This window comes from Gobio gobio (genome assembly GCF_949357685.1).
Source record: "Gobio gobio genome assembly, chromosome: 2".
Taxonomy (NCBI): Eukaryota; Metazoa; Chordata; class Actinopteri; order Cypriniformes; family Gobionidae; genus Gobio; species Gobio gobio.
Genome location: NC_137098.1, coordinates 41,641,145 through 41,651,146, shown reverse-complemented (window position 1 = coordinate 41,651,146; position 10,002 = coordinate 41,641,145).

Genomic DNA, 10,002 nt, shown 5'->3' with positions numbered 1-10,002 from the left:
ACTGCAAGCCTGTGTATGGATCTAATTCCATCGTCAAGTTTGCGGACGACACTACGGTGATTGGGCTCATCAGCAACAACGATGAGACTGCCTACAGGGAGGAGATCCAGCACCTGGCCACATGGTGCGCTGATAATAACCTGCTCCTCAACACCACCAAAACGAAGGAGCTCATCGTGGACTTCAGGAAAGAGTCAAGAGGCACACACGACACCATCCACATCAATGGAATGGCTGTTGAGCGTGTCTCCAGTTTCAAGTTCCTGGGGATCCACATCTCGGCGGACATGTCATGGACGACCAACACCTCCAGCCTGGTCAAGAAGGCTCACCAGCGCCTCTTCTTCCTGAGGACACTGAGGAAGAATCAGCTCTCCTGGGCTATCCTGGTGAACTTCTATCGCTGCGCAATAGAAAGCATTCTGACCAACTGTGTCGCAGTATGGTATGGGAGCTGCTCTGTTGCGGAGCGCAAGGCACTGCAGCGGGTGGTGAAAACTGCCCAGCGCATCACAGGGACTCCACTGCCTGCCATCGAGCACATCCAGAGGAAACGCTGTCTGCATCGAGCTCGCAGCATCCTCAAGGACTCCTCTCACCCAGCCCACAGACTGTTTTCTCTCCTGCCCTCCGGCAGGCGTTTCAGGATCCACCGGACCAGGACCAGCAGACTAAAGAACAGTTTTTTCCCCAGAGCTGTCTCTTTACTGAACTCAAACCCCCATTGATCCACTTCCCTCATAAACTGCTAACTCTCCTACCTCACATCTGCCTTCACTTTGTTATTTGCACTACCGACTGTTTATCACAGTAACAACTGTTTACATATGCATCTTGCACTGCCATATCTTAACTGTATTATGCTCATTTGCACTGCCGACTGTATTTATAGTACCAATGTTTACATTTGCATTTTGCACTGTACTTCTAACTGTAATATGCAACCACTTTCCACTGCACTTTACACTTTTTTTTTTTTCCGGATAGCTTTGTCCATAATTTATTGCACTACCCTAATCCACTGCTATTCCTCATATTAGCCTAACATATTATTGTATACCTCTATCTGTAAAATTCTGTTTATAGTAATAGCCATCTGTATATTGTATTCATAGTACATATTCACCTGTAAATTCTGTTTATAGTAATAGCCATCTGTATATTTATTCACTGTACATATTCACCTGTAAATTCAGTTCTGTTTATAGTAATAACGTCTCTCTATTTATACATATTTATACATATTCAGTACATATCCATGTCCTGCACTTAAGCAACCACTGTATATCCTGCACTTGCTGCTATTGCACTTCTGGTTAGACCTAAACTGCATTTCGTTGCCTTGTACTTGTACTTGTGTAATGACAATAAAGTTGAATCTAATCTAATCTAATCTAATCATAAACAACAAGCATCAAGTTTCTCTTGCCGTTCTCACTGTAACGAACATTTACAGCAGCCAGAGAAAAACTTATGTTAACAAGTCAAGGGTCAAGAGCCCAACTAAAGCAAACCCTAATCACCATAATGGTATCTTCAAACTACTTTTATTTTCAATAAAACATCAACATCTAAACCTCAATAATGCCTGGTTCAGACTACACGATTTTTTTGTCTGTTACGATAGTCACTGTGTCAGATTACGCGATTTTGACTCCTAAAATCTTGTCGTGTCCTGGACAAGAAACATGTTAGACTACACGTTGCTTCGCGACCAATCATCACTTGTTGTCTTTAACGACGCGCGTGATGTCATCGAGAAGGCGAAACTAGCGACTGACTTCCGGAAACAAACAAGACCGTAAACAATGTCTGAAGCGGCGTGTTTTGTACTGGCTGTCTTGTGTTTAGAAAAGCGCAAAAAAAGAAAGAAAACCCGACCATGGACACGTTCCTGGCTTGCTCGAAGAGGGCAGTATGGGTTGTCAATCCTCCAAGGAGAACTTGAGGTAAAATATCGTTCTTTTTATATTAAATATTTTGTTATTAGCCAGTAGTGAAAGCTCTCTCTCTCACACACACACACACACACACACAGTAACTCACTCTCTCTCTCTCTCTCACACACACACACACACACACACACACCCTCAATCACACAGTAACTCACTCGCTCTCTCACACACACCCTCACTCATGCGCACACAAAACACACTCACTCACTCACTCACTCACTCACTAACAAAATCTCTATCTCTCTCTCACACACACACAATTTTCTCTATAGCGAAGAAGAATATAATGAATGATTTGCTAGCTTAAAAGTTACAGCTAATTCCAGTACTCACCGGGCTGCTGAAGGGCTTCCGCTATCGTACGGCAGCTTTTTTTTTTGTAATCTGTCGTGGTTGTCCCTCGATGAAACATCGTACAGGCAAGAGTACTGTTGCCACATCTCCACGAACCTTTCCTCCATTTCATAACTCCACCTAGCCGCACCATCATCTCTCTTGCGTTTCGCCATGTTTGAAAGCTGTGTACGAAAAGCGTCTGTGCTCCGATTGGTCAGCGTCACCCATGTGACGGAACCCGTCGTGGGGACCTCAAAAAAAAATTCAACATGCTAGTCTTTCTGCTGTGACGTCGTGAACTATCGCAGACGCGGATTCGGTTGTCGTATACTATGACACACTATACGAGATGATACGATCAATTCTTGTGTCCCGACGTCCATTGTCGTTTACGAATCCCTACGACACCATACGTCAAACGGATTGTGCCAAATTCGGGCTAAAATCGTGTAGTCTGAACCAGGCATAAGAGCTTCTGTAGACGTCTGACAGAAATCAAGTAAATCTGGTTAGTAATGTGTGAAGCTGGTAATGCTGTTTGTGGAGTTGTTTAATCCTCCTCTGCTGAGATCTTCAGATATTTAATGTATTTTTAATAGTCAGTTGTAGTTCTTGTGTTTTTCTTTTTTCTCTTTTCTTCAGTGATTTTGCTCATTATCATCAGGTGTTATCACTAATGGTCAATTATCACTTAATTAATCTCTTAATTATCTCATTAACTTTAACACTGTTTCAGTGTTACTTTAACACTCTGTAGAGTGGGACCATATGTGCTCTGAGCAGTGTTAATTTAACACTGGGGATTTTACTGTGTATGACACTATAAGAGGCCACTCTCCCTGCACACCCTTGTCTGGTCTCGTCAATCTTACCTGGATTCCTTACCTGCTACTTACCTCGATCTCCATTAGTCTTCAGTTCCTATTCAGTGCTTCAGTGGTGAGTACCATTCAACTTCCTGCTCGTATTGCTTCTCTCACTAGAACTACGGTACATCTAATTCACTCTCATGTCTGCATTTCAGCCGAAGCCCTCATTGATTCCGGATCTGCGGGGAACTTCATCAGCCCTCAAACTCTCCAAAAACTGAATGTTCGTCACAAATGTTGCCAAGAGGATCTCCGTATCCACACCATCCAGGGAAAACCACTGGGCCGTAGTCACATCTGCCATTACTCCCCCACACTGACGCTCCACATTGGATGTCTGCATACTGAGGACATCACCTTCATGGTGCTGGAAGGTTCCACCGTGGACATCATCCTGGGACGCCCCTGGCTCACCCAACACCAACTTACCATCCAATGGAGTACTGGTGAGATTCTCAAATGGGGTGAAGAATGTTTGTTAAACTGTATACCTCCTCTCAAGAAACCTTCGGCGAGTCTTCATTCCTCTCCTCCTGACACAGAGGTCCTTCCACTCCTTTCCACTTCCATCGAAAGTCCTGAGACGACTCACCAAGTCGAGATTCCTCCTGAGTACTGAGCGTTCCAGGATGTGTTCAGTAAGCGGTTGACAACGCAGCTACCACCACATCGGCCATGGGACTGTGCCATCGACCGGCTGCCTGGGGCTACCCTGCCAAAGGGTAGGATCTACCCACTGTCCATCCCGGAACAGAAGGCCATGGAGGAGTACGTGCAAGAGGCACTTAAGCAATGCTTCATCCGCCCATCTACATCCCCTGCCACTTCGAGCTTCTTCTTCGTGGCCAAGAAGGACGGGGGCTTGAGGCTGTGCATTAATTATTGTCATCTAAACTCCCATACTGTAAAGTTTAGTTATCCCCTTCCTCTGGTCCCAGCAGCCCTGGAACAGCTGCGAGGAGCTCACATTTTCTCCAAGCTGGACCTGCGGAGTGCATACAACCTCATCCGCATCCGTCGCAGGGATGAGTGGAAGACGGCATTCATCACTCCTTCAGGTCATTATGAACATTGTTTCATGCCATACGGCCTGTCCAACTCACCTTCTGTGTTCCAGAACTACATGAATGAGGTGTTCCGGGAGTATCTCGATCGCTTTGTTGTTGTATTCATCGATGACATCCTCATCTTCTCCCGGAACCTGGCCGATCACTGCCAACACATCTCCCAGGTCCTACAAAAGCTTCGAAAACACCATCTGTACCTCAAGCTGGAGAAATGTGAGTTCCATATCCCCTCTGTGCAATTCCTAGGATATGTCATTGACCAACATAGCATCAAGATGGACCAGAGGAAGGTGGAAGCTATCAGAGACTGGCCCTTACCGTCGACTGTGAAGGAGCTCCAGCGTTTGGCCAACTTTTATTGTCGCTTCGGGCTCAACTAAAGTCTACTCAGTGCACCCCTCACTTCACTCCTCAGAGGTCGGCCCAAGTCCCTGTTCTGGACACCATCTGCCCGAGAAGCATTCCATCAGCTCCAAGAAGCCTTCCAAACCGCCCGATCCTTGTACATCCCAATCCAGATCTCCTATTCATAGTCGAAGTGGACGCCTCATCTACAGTAGTCGGGGTGGTATTGTCTCAGAGGCAGAGTGATCCTCCACGACTCCATCCATGTGCCTTCTTCTCCAAGAAGCTATCCCCGGCGGAGCCGAATTATGACATCGGGAACAGAGAGTTGATAGCCATCAAGCTCGCTCTGGAGGAGTGGAGGGAGACACTGGCTGGAGGGAGCAAATCATCAGTTTGAAGTCATCACGGATCATCGCAACCTTGAATGCCTACGTGAGGCCAAAAGACTGAATCCCTGTCAAGCCCGCTGGGCTCTATTCTTCACTCGATTCCATTTCACTGTATCCTACTGGCCCGGAAACCAAGAACTGCAAAGCCGACGCCTTATCCCGGCTGTTCCAACCCACTCCTGAAAGTTCCGATCCAGAACCAGTCCTCCCTTCATCCATGATTGTGAGTCCCATCCAGTGGTCCCTGAACCAACGCATTGCCCAAGACAACCACACCAAACCTGCTCCGCCAGGAGGTCCTGAGGGGCTTTTCTATGTTCCACCTGCCCACGTCAGCCCCCCATGGACTTAGCTCACATGTCTCCGGGCTCTGGACACCCTGGCGCAGCGTACGAACCTTCTCGCTCCTACAACAACAATATTGGTGGCCCTCCATGCCTCAGGATGTCTCCCGGCAGAGGTGGAAAGAGTATTAAAATATTCTACTCAAGTAAAAGTACTATTAGTTCAATGAAATTTTACTTAAGGACAAGTAAAATTACTGGTCTAAAAATCCTACTCAAGTAAAAGTAAAAAGTAGTTAATTTAAAATTTACTCAGAGTAAAAACTACTGAGTTACTTTTTTTAACAGTGGAGGTGGGTACTCTCCTGTGTATAAAACCAAACATTTATTTTGACGGGTTTTAGTGAAGACCTGTTTCAGAAACGGGACAGAACAAGATCATATATTTATATAGCAGTCTTTTGCGCTTTAATATTCACAGACCATGTCACGATTTTATTTATTGTACAACTGTACTTTAGTTTTATTCATTCATCCATCTTTTTGCGTGTTTTACGTGACATCTGTGTTATACTGTAAATTCAATTTTCATGACTGGATTACGGGATTCACTCTGCATCACAAAAATCATTGTCTTTATCTGCACAGAGGGATGATGTTTCCGAACAAATTTACAGAAACTGTGTTGCACATACTGTAGACTGCATTAAATCATTGATTATTGGACTTGCATTCAAATAGCCTTCGACGACAGTTTGTTAGTGTGTCTACAACCGATACATGTGACCATTATGCATGTACAGTATATCACTCCCAATTTATGAAATTATGTAACTATTGAATGAGTGAAAGAAAAGGCACCGTGCTTAGTATCTTTTCGTTTGTGTGTGTGTGTGTATAATCCAACGGATGAGTTGAATGAAATCTTTGTAGCATGGATCATGTTCTTATAGTAAGAAATTAGGTCTAAATTTACTAAATTTGACCACAGATAACCTAATTTTATGGGAGGGGTGGAGACACAGTCACCCCCGAACCAAGATGATCCCTAATTGGCTAGAACCCATCCAGGGGATGGGCAAATATTTGAGTATTAATCTTAGAACAAAGAATGAGAGTTTTGTTCTGTAGAGTTCTGCCCAGTTGAGAGCTGTTCGCAGTGCAGTTCCAGAATCCGCCCAAGGAGACGATAAGACGATTGTGGCAGACCAAGATCAGAGAAAATGGGTTAAACAATGATTTCATTCAGGCCATCTGAATACTCTCCTCTCACTTAACTTTCTTTTACTTAAGTTTTTTTTCTTTCTGTTAAGTCTTGTGTTCTGTTAAGTTTCGCCGCAAAGTTTCTCAATGAATCTACAACAGCACGCTTCAACTTCAAACAGCGCCCACGAGACTTCCATTCAGCCGCCAACACGCCACGTGATTGGTTTCCCAAGACGTCAATCAAAAGACACGACCAGACCTTCAGCGAATCAAAGACCTGGGAAAACCCCTCTCCAGCCAGGAAAAGGGAATCCCCATTCAGAGACAACACAAGACACAAACGCAAGTAATACCTCTATTCCGAGATTCCGAGCTGAACTGGTGCAAAGAGATCAAATTTAATAACGCCGCCTAAGAAACAATAGGAGGGTTAAATTAATGATCAATAGTTTCTTCAGGTCATGTGTTATAAATGCATATATTGCTACTGATGATTTCATAATTTCTCTCTCTTAAAACCCATCCTTTCCTCACTTTCTTCCTTTCTGCAACGCGTGTGAATGCATGTTTGTGTTAGATATTAGTTTTATGTGTTAGAGTTATCTAGTAATAAGAAGAGTGTTCTTGTGTTATGTGTTTACGAATTTAATGTCTTGAACTGCCGATATATGTTACCTGGCTGTTAAATAGTGTTCCACTATTGTTTGGATATTAATATCTGCTGCAGAGTTGATATTTACGGCCCGTTCAAATGACCGCTGGACGAGTCATTTGCTCGGCCGTAAAATAGACTCTCTTGAATTTCCCTATGAATTCATTAATTCATTAATTTGAGCTAAATAGACCTGTTTCCCTTTAACAGAGTCACCTTTAAGTTCTTAAATATTGGTGGATGAATAAGTTAAGGTGTTAAACATTAATTCTGAATTATCTATATGTAATTCAAGTCTCTTTCATTGAAATTCAATTCCCCGTTGAGTTATTATTTGATCTGATTCAACCCTTACATGTGTGTTCGTCGTAGTAGATCGTTTCTCCAAGGCCTGTAAACTGATTCCCCTCAAAGGCCTACCTACCACATTCGAGGCCACCGAGACCCTGTTCCAACATGTGTTTCGTCACTTCGGGATCCCCGAAGATCTCGTCTCAGACCCCGGACCACAGTTTATCTCCAGGGTATGACAGACTTTCTTCAAGCTCCTAGGAGTGTCGGTCAGTCTCTCATCCGGATACCACCCTCAGACCAACGGCCAAACTGAGCGGAAGGTCCAGGAGATCGGGAGATACCTAAGGGCATACTGCCACCAGAACCAGGACAGCTGGAGCCAATACCTCCCCTGGGCTGAATATGCCCAGAACTCCCTCCGTCAGACCACCACCGGGCTCACCCCTTTTCAATGTATCCTAGGTTATCAACCTACTCTCTTCCCCTGCTCGGGTGAGCCGTCAGAGGTTCCAGCTGTTCATCAATGGGTCCAACAGAGCAAGAGGGTGTGGGACTCCGCTCATGTCCATCTCCATCAGGCAGTCTGGATACACAAGACTCAAGCTGACACCCCGTAGAGGTCCCAATCCACAGTACCAGCCAGGACAGAAGGTATGGCTCTCGACTCGGGATATCCGTCTCCAGCTGCCCTGCCCCAAGCAGAGTCCCCGGTACATAGGTCCATTCACGATACAGAGGCAGCTCAATGAGGTCACCTACCGTCTCCACCTCCCAGCACAGTATCGCATCTCACCATCTTTCCACGTCTCCCTATTTAAAGGGTTAATTCACCCAAAAATGAAAATTCTGTCATTAATTACTCACCCTCATGTCGTTGGACACCCGTCAGACCTCCATTCATATTCGGAACACAAATGAAGATATTTTAGTTGAAAGCTGATGGCTGAGAAAGGCTTCAGATTGGCATTCAGTACATTGACACTTCCAAGATCCATGAAAGGCACTTAAAACGTTGTTACAAAGTCCATCTCACCACAGTGGCTCTACAATCATTTTACGATGCGACGACAATAGTTTTTGTGCGCAAAAAAAAATCAAAATAACACCTTTATCCAACTTGTTCTCGACTTCCATGTGTGCCTCCACGACGCATGCGCGAGAATATGACGTAGCGCTGGCGTTCGGGAATACATGAAATACACACTTAAGCCCCATTTTGGGCACTACGCCGAGACCTAAAGTACGATCAATGTAGAATCCAACAGCTTAGACACGTGCGTCTTCCTCTGCTCGTAAACAAATCGCTTCTGGGTCATATGTCCGAACGCCGGATCTGCGTCATATTCTCGCGCATGCGTCGTGGAGGCATACACGGAAGTCGAGAACAAGTTGGATAAAGGTGTTATTTCGATTTTTTTTTTGCGCACAAAAACTATTGTCGTCGCATCGTAAAATGATTGTAGAGCCACTGTGGTGAGATGGACTTTGTAACAACGTTTTAAGTGCCTTTCATGGATCTTGGAAGTGTCAATGTACTGAATGCCAATGGAGGCCTGTCCAACGACATGAGGGTGAGTAATTAATGACAGAATTTTCATTTTTGGGTGAACTAACCCTTTAAACCTCACACTGAACCCTTGTCTTCTCCCTCCAAAGATACTGGTGATGATGCGGTACATCCTCCTCCTGACATCATCGAAGAAAAGACCATCTACCGGGTGCAGGCGATCCTGGACTCATGACGAAGGGGTCCTAGGATAGAGTACTTCGTGGACTGGGAGGATTACGGTCCAGAGGAATGTTCCTGGGTCCATCGTAACGACAACCTTGATCCCGCACTCCTCACCCAGTTCCACGCAGAACATCTGGACCGCCCAGCTCCTCGGGGTTGAGGTAGACCCCGTCGTTGTCGCCCCATTCGGTCGTCAGGAGCCGTCCGTGGAGGAGGGGGTACTGTCACAGAGTCACAGCCTCTACCCACCAATGCACTGGCATCGTCACCAGATCTCCACGCTCCGCCCACTTGTTCACAATCCCCAGAGTACTGATCTCCTGCACCTCATCATCTATGACACTATAAGAGGCCACTCTCCCTGCACGCCCTTGTCTGGTCTCGTCAATCTTACCTGGATCCCTTACCTGCTACTTACCTCGATCTCCATTCGTCTTCAGTTCCTATTCCCCTTGTGTCTCCCATCATCTGACCTCCATCCAAGTATCATCCAGCCAAGAGACTGTTAAGTGCTAGTGCTTATCATACCTGCTTCCATTGTTTACCTGTGTTTGTGTCTCTGTTAAATAAATACCACCGTTATACTTATCTGTCCCTCTGCCTCTGTGTGTGTCCTGACAATGTTAATCGTGATGTTAGCAAGCATGCTAATTGTGTTAGCATTATGCTAACAACATGTTAATCATGGCTGCTTCTCATTAATAGCATTAATGGCATTTTAGTGTTAAGTGATTCATTTACACCAAAATAAAAGACATGTATGCCCTCATCTCCGAGAACATTATTTTTGTCTTACATTTCATAATGAACTCAGATATGCTCAGTGCCCACTCGTTTTCGGTCAGTTCTTTTTCGAAAGATGCGAATGAT